The sequence below is a fragment of the Periophthalmus magnuspinnatus genome, chromosome 8, assembly GCF_009829125.3.
Source record: "Periophthalmus magnuspinnatus isolate fPerMag1 chromosome 8, fPerMag1.2.pri, whole genome shotgun sequence".
In the NCBI taxonomy this organism is placed as follows: domain Eukaryota; kingdom Metazoa; phylum Chordata; class Actinopteri; order Gobiiformes; family Gobiidae; genus Periophthalmus; species Periophthalmus magnuspinnatus.
Genome location: NC_047133.1, coordinates 24,266,466 through 24,278,650, shown reverse-complemented (window position 1 = coordinate 24,278,650; position 12,185 = coordinate 24,266,466). Strand labels below are relative to the sequence as shown.

The following is a 12,185-nucleotide window of genomic DNA, read 5'->3' as shown; positions in this document are numbered from 1 at the left end:
AAGGCCAGTGTCCGTGTGCAATATGGTAAAGCCGTTTGAGTTTAACTGATCTATTTTTAAGTAGAGTTTCACAAGTGGCCATCACCTTTGCCAATGGAGTGTTTTCATAGTCACAAAACTACAGCAAAAACAAATAGAAAGTGTCATCAGTCATTTAATGTAGCCAACAGTTAAAAGTGCTCTATGTAAGGCCTGTCACAATAACACATTTTGAAGTACAATATATTGCTACTGAAGAATATTGCAATAAGCGATAATATTGACACTACTATATGCCACCTATATAATAAAAAATTTAAAAAGTGTCATGATCCCTGTTCTGCTCTCCCTGCACCCTCGTCTCCCCCCTCCCTCACCTGTCTGTCTCCGAAGCTGGGCGGAATCCTGACTCCTCCCGCGCGCACCTGCCTTCCATCAACGCAATCAACACCACCTGCCGCGGATAAGAGGGGTCTGGACGAGTCACTCGGCGCCGGAACGTCCGCGTACTCACGTGAATATGCTCTTGGCTTTACACTGCTTCTGACAGCTATATGCTCATGCTTATCGGAACCTTTTTACCCTCCTCCAGGAATCCGCTGGGAACCAGCTCCGGACCTCCCCTGCCCCTGCACCTCAGCCCTGGTATGGTCCTGTCTCGTCTTGCTCACCGTGCACCTCTGTCCCTCCACGTCCACGATTCCGCACTTACGCTCCCCAGCTCCTATGGATTTTGATTCATGCCTTGTTTAAGATTACGAACTATACTTTGAACTACTACCTTTGTTGTCACGAGTTTGTGAATAAAGACATTGTTAAACCTTCGCGAGTCTGCAACCTTGGTCCTTACACCACGCTGGTTACGACAAAAAAGTATACTCCCAGTAAAACCTTTTTTAATAAACAGTATCATTAAAAGCAGAATGAACTGATAATTAGCCATAGAAGTTACTTACTCAACCCTCTGCAGCCCGAGTATTACTGTATTACATAAATATAGTAATTATCGTGACACTATGTAACTTTTGGTTTGGTCTTCATCCCCCCCCCCCCCCCCATTTCTCCTCATAAAGATGTTGTTGCTTTGCTTAGAATGTTCTCCAGTATGGAATTAAATGATCTATCTCCATGGAGACAAGCAGGTGTCACCACAGGACCAAGTTACAGGTCAGATCTGTGAAGAAGCATCCCCGAACAAGGTAAAAATGTATGATTGTCTAGGTATTTTGGCGCAATAAAAAATATCTGTAACTGAATAAATGTAAGAAAGATTAACTGGATTTTTGATGACCCACTTTGGCTGTGAATATTATATGTACAGAAGAGGATTGGCAATGTACACTTCTTGTGGATGATTTTGTCAGCATTCAGTTAAAAAAACCTGCTGGACCACTTTGCAACTGTGATTTGCTGTGGCCTTGAGGAAAAAAGGAATAAGTCAAAGATGGGATTGGGCAATTTGGGATGTTCTGCCAATATGGAGAAATTGTTATTCATTTTTTTCACGTATTACCTGCAGCGTACCTTTTGCAAATCATTCTATTGATCAGGGGATCTCTAACCAATCACAGAGAAGTGTGAACCCCTACAGGAAGAAAGCCTTAGTTACTTCTTAAAGTTGCTTGGAGTACATTAATGTTTCCTATAGCTTAAGCAAAGGTACAAATTCATAGTATTCACACCCCTTGTCTCACCTGTCCCAAAACCTGTTCAACACACTATAACATCCAATCCTGTACACTCAGTTTATGTCTTTGAGGATGAACATGTTAAAATCCCTCACACATAAAATTTCACTCTAAAAATAACTAATAAATATGCAACTAAACATGTTTTTATCTAATTCTCCATCTGACTACGGGCCTCAGGCGAAGACACACTGGACAGAAGCCAGTCAATCCAACAAAGAAAGATACTGTACACAACTATTAACTAACTCATTGATTCACGCGGGGCAGTTTGAGGTCAGCTTTTTACCAGGCATAATTATAATTTGGTGATGGGAAGAATCCGGTATACCGAAAAATAATCTACAGCCACAGGAAGGACATGATTTTGAGATATTAAAGTTCACATTTAGCGTGACAAGAAAAATAAAAACCCACACAAATTTGGAAGATTTTCATAGAGAAAAATTGGTGCACTGTTTTGACTGCAGAGACCCTCAAAATGATATTACCAGTACTATTTCTACACTCTTCCCAGAATGTGGTTGACAGTTGTATCTTTCTACAACTTTGCACTAGACCCCATATTTCTAAATTGCCTATTTGTTACAGTGTTAAATAAGTACTGTCTTTCTTTGCAGAAGTTCAGGTCTCACGGGTTTTCATATAATAAGCTCAACACTGTTACTACATCCGCTGTTTGCCTCAATCAACAACTCTATTTGTCATGGCAACCACTCGAAACTTTTTGGGACAACTTATTAAGTGGATCCGTGCATCTCGAGAGTGATTAAGGAGTCGAATGGGCCTGGAGAATATCATGCCCTGGGCTCTCTCTTTTTGGAGATGGCTCGGACTCAGGAAACCACTAAAAGTCAAAGATATGCAAGGCTTTCCTCCAACGTCTCCCCCTCTTACCTCTCCTTAACCCCCTTAACCCGTCTCATCTATCATCTATATGCGCCTCTGTGTAAGTGCGTACAGTGCATAAGATAATACTCCTAGTTTGTGGTACAAGTTTCTTTTGGTGGTACTTGGAGTCTTTCACAAAGCTACACTTTTTTACCTTAATTACACAAACTTTAAAATGCTTGAAAGGCCTATATTTAAAAAGTGATTATAATTGTTGAGCTTTTCATTTTATCTTCATCCACCCTCACCAAAAACACACCTGGAATTGAGTTTCTTTTCCTCAGTTTCAGTAATGATTGCATATTTTGCACCATCTTCCCCTCGAGAGTTCAGAACGCTTCCCTGCAACATCTTCATCAAATGTCCTGATGATTTCACTGCTCAAATTGCCTCCATTCATCTGCTAAGCCAGTTTGCAGCATGTAGGCTTCTTTTTTTAGATTGTAAACTCTCTTTTTGTATGTGTCTTGATTTACAGTTTTGTTGTGATTCAGTTCAGATTTTGATATTTTAATTCATACAATCCATCCAAGAACTGGGTCTCATTCCAAAAATGTGCATAGGAATAAAAATGCACATGAATTCCTACGTAAAAGGACCTATATTATGTTATTTTCTGATCTATGTTGTAATGTTTCCTCACACAAACATACCGATTTTGTTTCATTCACCCATGTTTAACACACAAACCCTGCATATTTAGGCTGAGTTCTGCAAATAAAAAACACCTCATTCAACCTTGTGATATCATGTGGTAATACAGGAAGGTTTGGAGATGTAGACAGACTAATAAGAAGGGGTTATTACTTCCAGGTATGTTTTTGATGAAGTAACAACATTATAACATGGGTTAAAGCTCACAAGAGTCAATTTAGAACCTTTACGTTTGTGATTAAATACAATTTGATATGGGAATAAGTTGTCTGTTCAACAAACTTTGCGCATCAAGGTTTTCAAAGATGAGGGAGACTGTAAGTAGAGGTGTGCTAAGAGAGACAAGAAGTGAGACAATTTGTGTATGTTTGTGTTTTATTGGTGCATACACTTTGAGTAAGGATTCCACATAACTCCTGGACCAGTCTGGGTTACACTCCTGCTCTAGTCTGGTTGGTACTTCTAAAACGCCAAATACATTACTACCTGGAACTTGGGCTGAATAGTTTGAAAAGCACTGCCTAAATTCACATAAAAACCTAACCCTTTTCGGTGAAGTAGTAAACATGTCACCCTGTATCTAGAAAGCATCTACAGCCGAAAGGTCAAAGGTTACAATTAACACAGTAATTCATGACTGTCTTAAATGTGAAAGTATGCTTAGGTTAAAGAAATCCATTCATCATTTCTTATATCGTTACCATCTGGGACATGTGGCTGCAGCTTTTGGTTTTGCTGGTTTTGCTTTAGCGCGTTACGACATCTAGACAAAGATGTGAGGGCTCCAGGTTTCTCAGCAGCCTGTCACAGATCATATATTCAAAAACAGGCAGTCACGGGGCTAAAGTAAAAATACAACTAACTGCAGCGTCCAATCTGGCCTATTCAACTCATGGGAAACTATAATCTGATGATAACAAATAAATGTAATCTGAAAATGTCTGAAAAAACACATGATTGATGGTTGATCAGTTGAAATGACATGAGATTAATGTGCATGTTTGTAAAGCCAACCCTTTATAAACACTGAGATTCAACATTTGGGGACCATAAGTTTATATATTTCTTTCATAAACAGTAAATCTCTTGTTATACTGGTTCTTGGCCTCCATGTGATATGACGACATCATCAAACTCCAGTACAGGAACACAAACTATACGCAGAAGTGAATGCGTTTGAAATAAATCCAATTTCCACAAAGTTAACTTGAATATAGGCTTTCATTTGTTAATTAAAGTACTTCATTATTGGCTATAGCAGATTACTGTTCTAAAGCTCATCAACTATCCAAACAGATGTGTAGTGACCCAAATACACACTGCCCGTACTTCTGTAATCCTATTTGGCCTGCTCTTGCTAAGCAGCTGTTCAAACTATTATATGCATTTTTTTATATGACCCGACAGATGAAGATTTATGGAATACAACAACAATGATCAGTGAAAGATATTGCTTTAAACTGTTCTCTTATGTAAAATTTATGATCTAAAAAGCTATTTGCTGTTTTTCACATCGCTCTGATTGCATGGCATTTTACTTTGGATCTTACTTTGAGCACTAAACCCTAAGAATAGAAGCTAATTTCTATATCTATTAATAAGACAATAGTGCCACTTATCTTGTCACTTACAATGTGCTACTGACTGACTGCAGGGGCCACTTTGCATTATTCTTTGATACAATAGAAACTACCTTCAGAAACCAAAAACAATACCATCAAAGGGATAGCGTAGTAAGTGCACGTGATGTGTCCATAAGATTGCGACTATATGAAGTTACCCCTGAAGCTTAAAGATTCAGAGGACTGTAAAGATATATCGGTTACATGTCAGTGAATCACATCCCACAGATTGATAGCTTTATTTAACTGTGACAAAAGCCCGGAAAATGGTTGTGAGATGATCTTTTGGGCTTTTCTTTGGCGACGGCTGGGGAAGAAGCATCTTAAGTAGAAATTGTGAAGCAGGGGTGAAAAGATCAGAGTGCCACTTATGGTTTTCACTACTGCCCCTGGAGGCCAAACGCGGGCTGGCCATTTGACAGCAGACCCCCTCCTATGCACTCAAATACCAGGTCAAGTATAAATTTAGCCAAGCACAAAGGAAAACCCCTAGTATTATTCAGCAGTTTGATATTTCCTAGGTTTCTTGATAAAAACATAATAATTTCACACCTTTATCCAATGTTGTGGTGATAGTTTTTACATCAGACGCCCTTTTTCACAAACTTTTTCTGTTTCTTCAGGCAGATATCGGAATTTTTTTAAAAAGCATACATTTTTAATTGAGCTGTGCTTTGTTGACAACCTCATCTATTATTGTAATTTGTCAATCCAGTTCTCAAGTACCCATCATTAAATAATAATAAACTTTTCAGGCAAACCACCAACAGAGTATCAACAAACACGACAATGTGTGATAGCAATAGTGTACTTACCACAAATCACTGGACTAATTAGGTCGTATTAATTACCAAAGTTAAAGGAGAGCTATGCAAATTTTGGGTGATAGTCTGCATCTGATTGTCTCCATGGAGGCTTTGTTGTTTTGCCTGGAATGTTCCACAGTATGGCATTAAGCAAATCTACTAAGCGATGCCATCAGGTCAAATCTCAGCATCCCACTATATTTAGTAATAAAAAAAAAAAAACACATGTAACTGATTTAATGCAAGAAGAGCATAATGCCATATATTCTATAAAAACATCTCCCTGGAGGTGAGCAGGTAGCCAATCCCTCTCTAAAATTACATGTTTTTTATCTGAAGATGCTTCACATATCACTGATATTTTTTACTCTTTGAACAATAATGTGTCTAACTGCTTAATATACAACAGTCAGTCAGCATTAATGGTCATATTTTACGCAAAAATGACTCTTGTGAGCTTTAAGGAATGTTATAATGCTGTTACCTCCTCAAAAAGAGACCTGGAGTTATGTTTTGTTTCTTTCACACCTGTTTGAGTAACCCTTTATTATTAGTCTGTCTACATCTCCAAAGCTCAAAGTACTGAAGCAGTTTTTTTGAAGTTAACAGCTACATTCGACCTTTTGTTCAGTAGAGAACTTATCCATATGAGTCTAGTGAAGGTGTGTGGAGTTTAAAAACACAGTAGAGCTCTTATTGCATAACATGACATCACAAGGTGGAACAAAGTCTTTTCTGTTTGAGAGAAGAAATCAGTCTAATATAAAGTGTTTGTGTGTTAAACATGTGAATGAAACAAAACACAACTCCAGGTCTGTTTGTCATGAGGAAACAACATTATAACATAGATCAAAATAGCATAATATGTGCCCTTTACAGCATGTCCAGCAGCTAGCAGCTTTCACAGCTAGTTTTCATTCAGAGTGAGCAGATGACAGAGGCTATAGCTGCAGAGGAAGTGAGAGTGTTGTTTACCACCAAAACAGACCGGGTTTACTATTACTATATATTGTCATTCAAACCACTGTCAAGGGACCGAAAGACAAGACAGCAGCTCAAGTCTCCTCAACTTTATCTGATCACTTATAAAACACCTTCAAACAACACACAATATATTCAAAATTCAATACATTCACTATTGTTTTTGCTTAAATAAACTATTAGACAGTGCATGTTCGAAGAGCCAGATGGAGATGATTTGAACAGAATGTAAAAGATGATGCCAAGGTTAGACATCTTGTGTAAGCGATTATAAAAAAAAAAAAAAGCCAAAGACGAAGGACAAGAAGTTATGGCTGATGTTAGAGGAGAAGACACAGATGAGAGGATGAAGATGATTCGCCATGGGCACGACTGAAATACAAAATACAAAGATTGTTCTGTTTGCGACATTAATCTAAAAAATCAAAAATACTACGTAGTTTTTAAAAAGCCCCCTATGTTGATCGACCATAGCTTTGTATTCAATTCAATAACAACTTTTAATCAGTGTAACAACACCCACATTGATCCCTTCAAAGTCTGAACTCAAGCTTTTACCTTCAGATGATTGACTGTCTACCCTAAAGAGGAACACTGATGATTTAAACCGAACCTCTATCTTGATAAAAATGTGATTAATTGCACAGCCCCAAGAAAGGCCTAAGGTAAGAAAGAAATTTGTTTTGTTGAGCAATTTAGAAACAGTGAGTTATATAAGATAAAGATTTATTTTAATGAGTAGAGCATTTACCCCTGAATCCTAGTTTAAGTCTTGTTGCTTCCTAAGTCCTAGTTATGTTATTTGAGCAGCTGATGAACTGTTTTTGACTCCACAGTGGCCAGATGTTTGCTGGTAGTAGGTCTGGTGAGCTGTCAAGTTGCTTAAATTGCACATGGTCATAGTGTGTCCCTGTATATTCCTGCTGTTCTGTAATAAAGACAGTGAACCAAATAGGGGACACTTATAGTCTGTTGTAATGCCAATGATCTTTCAATAGCTTTAAAATGCATTAAAGGTAAACAAAAGATAAAGAATGTATTGTCTGTTTAATAACATCTCTGTCAACAGCTGTAAATTACCTATTATAACAGTTTAATCTTTCTAATCTTTATGACTGAAGCCATAACTGTTGACAAATACTCGTTAAACTTCGCAAATATAATCTTCTCTCGATAATCTTCCTATATAAAAGCATTTATTGTTCACTGAAACAATAGCCTTTGTGTTGGTCCTAACCCACTTTTGGTTTTAAGACACATAGATTTAACGTAGAGTGAGTTTTATGAAAGAAAATGAAGCAGCGTTAAACGGATTACAGGTGCGTAACATCTGTAACGTGACGAGAACGTGAGCGTGGAAGTAATTTACAGCACCCAGGCATGGTTTACGTTTTTACGCACTCATAAAGACTCTTATTGGTTTAGTCAGGCATGATTTTAGTAAATATCACAGGATTTCAATCATTAAACTAGGCTATTAAATTACTACACTTCAAATGGAGACGTCCAAAACAATTACATGCGCGCGTAAAACTAATGTCCAACATGTCCAAAAGTCAAAGTTAGACTCAGTAAACTGCTGTTATCTAGAGTTGTGTAACATTGCAGATTATTTTTTCATTATTTGGAACTGGCAATAGTCGTTAAATAACCCAAAGGAGGCGGTAAAGATAAATTATTGAAATAAAGTAAATACCTTTGAGAGTTGCGCTGAATTCCTCAAGTCGTGGCTCAGTGCAGTTCATCTCTGTGCAGCATCTGGCAGCGTGATAATTCCTCTCACTTCAAGCGTCTCCAATAAAATCCAACTTTGGCAATAAATTATCTGCAGTCAGTCTTAAAAAGCGGGACAAACGTGCGTAAAAGGCGCAAAAGTAATGTATAGAGGTATTGTGGCTATTGTGGAGGCAGTTGACAGGAGTTGGCACACGGGCAGAGTGAGCGCGAGCCGCACTGATCACCGCACGCGCTCCTTGTACCCACGTGACGTCAGAGGAGAGGGAGGGGCTGGGAAGAGAGGCGCAGGAACACCCAGTTTCTGCGAGGTGTCAGTCTTTATTTGTGGATTGATATTGGCGTTATTTGTGGTTTATTTTTATATTTCCAATAATAATATCATTTTTTTTTTTTTTTTTTACTATTTTTCATTATGTAGAGAAGTGTTTCTTCCAGTCCAGGTAATGTTGCGTGTCTTGGTATATAGGTCTACTAATAGCCTATCAATGGAAAGTATGCTCTGCTCTATAGGCTAACTTTATAACTCCCAACTTAACTCTAAACTTAGCAAAACTACTTTGTACCTCTGACTAAGTACATTTAATTTTCTAGACTTGCTAGTTACCTTGCATCCATGGGTTCCACAATTATTATAAATTAGGACTGTTTCCATAGCAATTAAAAACCCAAATAGTATCTGTTCTGAATGGTGAAAAGTGAAAATACTGTATACAGCTCTGTGGTGGCTGATGATTACTTAATTAATAGATCCCCAACTTAATCCAAATGCATGTTATAAAGAGGGGATTAGTTGGGTATAGTGTCAACAGTGTCATAGCTATAGGCTTATCCTCAACGGCACTGCCATTGTCACTTTCACACTAGGGATACACATAAACACACATTAACACACTAACAGACACATCATTGCATCCTAACTAGTAAATCAATCACTTGTTCTTGTGCGAGTTAAGTCTGGCCATTACAGATGACACATCAGTCCCTAGGCACTGCACACACTTGAGCGTAAACTGCAATGGCGGCTCACTGAACAAAACCGTTTTCTTCTTACAAAACACACAAAGCACAGCACATTAAAGTATGAACTTTGGTCGCCCGCTGGGTCAAGGACCTTTTGTGTGTGTCAACAAGCTCGGAGAGGTAGGAGCCACATAGGAGCACACTGGCTCTAATATACAGGCCGTATAAAGCCTCACATCAAACTGCAATGTGGCTGTGAAAACTGTATGGTGAGGGATAAGCCCTAATAAATGTCAGTGTTTAGAAAATTCTACTTGGACTGGCTTTCATATTAATCTGTATTTTTTTATATCAGATGCCCTGCCTGATGCAACCCAATGTAGGCATTTGAACTGCAACAAATACTACATTGATTTAGACAAAGTTAAGGAAAATACTTGGACACAGTAGTAAAACACAAAATAAAAACAATCTTAAGAATAACTGGCAAAAAAGGAACTGATACATTTTATAAGGTCCAAGTAAAATGCAGCAAAGTATCAGAACACAGATTTGTGAAGTGAAACCTGTACAAATATGTAACACAATATAAGAGACTGGGAGAAGAAAGACTTTGCCTATACATTTTTAATAATGTTTTCTACTTACCTTTTCCTATATTACCTAATATAGGTCTTTTTTTTTCTCAGGACAATTTCTTGCGTAAAATTCCATGAATGTTTCATTATTCCCAGGTGGTGTCAGCACAGCAGTCATCTCAGCATTTTAATTTGTCCTCCTACACATTTCTTGACCAGCTGGAGCCCGTAACATCTGCGGTTTTGAATTGCAGGTTTATACTATAATATGGGCACAACACAGCAGCACAAAACTATCTGCAGCGCTGACTTTGGCCTTCACTGTGAAACATAGAGTCACACGAGGATGAGCAGTCATGAGATGCCCTGGGCCCTTTGATGCAGCCTCTGTGTCAAACTGTACACGCCGTCACCCAAGCAGACCCCAATGTCCCTTTAACAAGTATCAAGAAGAAGTAACACCAAGTCTAGTCATTAACTGTCATTAGTCATTAACTGAATTCTTCTACCTTTGTCGCTGTTGACATGTGTCGCCATTCACAGTGGCTGTTGTTTATTATTTAGGTTTGTTTTTACTGATTATTTTTCTTCCTTTGGCTGAATCATTATTTAGAACTTGTTAATCATGGTTCAGTCTCATTTTAGGACATTTTTAGCCTTGATTTTAGGTGTGATCATTTTCTAATTTTAGATATGAAATGCAGAAATGCAAATATTATCTTAGCTGGTACTTGGGTAGAAAAGTAAGAACCACTGGTTTAGTTTATTAGTTTGTCTAACAAGGACTATGTCTAAACACATTTGTCTCATAAAAAGAAACTATGTTTTATATCAGATTTGGCTGGAGATGGTTTCCATCTGCGGTCCCCAGACAGGTTAGCAAACCAAGTATCCATGAATTTACGTTCAAAACACGCAGTCTCTACAGCTCCCATTACAGTATATGCTTACATGTTAGCTTCGGGAATGTTTTACCAAAGCATGCTAAGATGCTGACTTCACCCACTCTTTGTTTGCTTTACAATGTTTAGTTTGTATAGGAGTCACTGAATGAAATAAGAAAAAAATATCATTTATAAGAAAAAAATAATTATCAATATATTCAGATATGCAAGATGATACAGTAAAAAGTCTACCACCGGATGCTTTGAATGTTTTGTGACGATGCAAGTATTTCTGAGGTGTAGGAGTAGTACTGATCAAGTCCAATAGGGGGACACAGTGGGCCAGCCCCAACTCAGTAATTTTAGTCATATTTTACACAACTTTCCAATTTGACTTTGCCCTTTGTGTCTTCATGTCACCTTTACCAAAATATATTCAATCGAAACTGCTTCACAATGTACTCATATCTAAATTAATCATTCAAGACGTACATAGCAATTTAATGTTGTCAAAATATGTCTCCTCGAAGGTCAGTTGGGGTTAACTGGCATAAACACCATGTTTTGAGAGTCCAGTCATGCTCACTGACTCTGGCCATTCATCTGACAGTTGGCAGCGTTGGGTTTTCCATGACAGACAATGAGATGAATGACACCGGATTCCTGTCAACTGCCTGGGATAGCTTTGATGCCATGGACTATAATGTTACTCATGTATGTACAATGGATTGAAAGTTCATACCAGTGATAATAAAGATAATCTACTGACTATATAACAACAGCATACAGGATACCTTACATAGATGACCACCCATCCCTCTTTTAGTTGTTGTGCACAGCCATTTAAGCCCTTGTCCCTCGCTGCCAAGTATTTAGAGAATATACCATAAAGGCCCACAGAGAACCAGTGGATGCACATTCCTATGGTAATCAGTATTATGTTTGCTCAATACAAACAATGACAGCCAGTAAGTTCCAATAGCTTATGTGGCCACGTTTCATTTCCTCATTACTCTCCTCTTTGTCCTCCCACAGGGTTTGACAAACACTGCTACAATTATGGCTTTTCACATCTAATTGGAAAGTGGTTGGTACTTGTTATGAGTAATAATCATGGCACCCAAGCATCCTTTTATTTCATAGATAATTCCTATACATAAGTTCAGTGTCACAAGAGCATATTTATATGATGGACAAATCGAATGCTCTCTCTCACACCATTTCCTGTTATAATTTCTTAATTGTAACAGGCATTTGTAATGAAGTTGCATGGATAAAAGAACATCATCACAAGCACATTGTGCACATTTGTTTTTCTTTGTAATTGTTCTGCAGCCAGATCAGCAGTGTCACTCTGAAGAGCTAAAGGCACTATGCTAACCCTCACCTCTCACACCCAGCTGGG

The 12,185-nt window shown here is 38.1% G+C and overlaps 2 protein-coding genes across 2 annotated transcripts in view; one reads left to right on the top strand and one right to left on the bottom strand.

Moving 5' to 3' along the window:
• The window catches only part of gcgra (glucagon receptor a), a 46,521-nt gene extending 37,944 nt beyond the window's left edge, over window positions 1-8,577 (bottom strand). The window contains exon 1 of the mRNA XM_033970979.2: window positions 8,318-8,577. The gene's annotated coding sequence lies outside the window, so the exon portion shown is untranslated. The remainder of the gene's footprint in view (window positions 1-8,317) is intronic.
• tubb4bl (tubulin, beta 4B class IVb-like) overlaps window positions 1-12,185 on the top strand; it is a 175,424-nt gene that overhangs the window by 144,020 nt on the left and 19,219 nt on the right. The gene's annotated exons all lie outside the window — the stretch shown is intronic.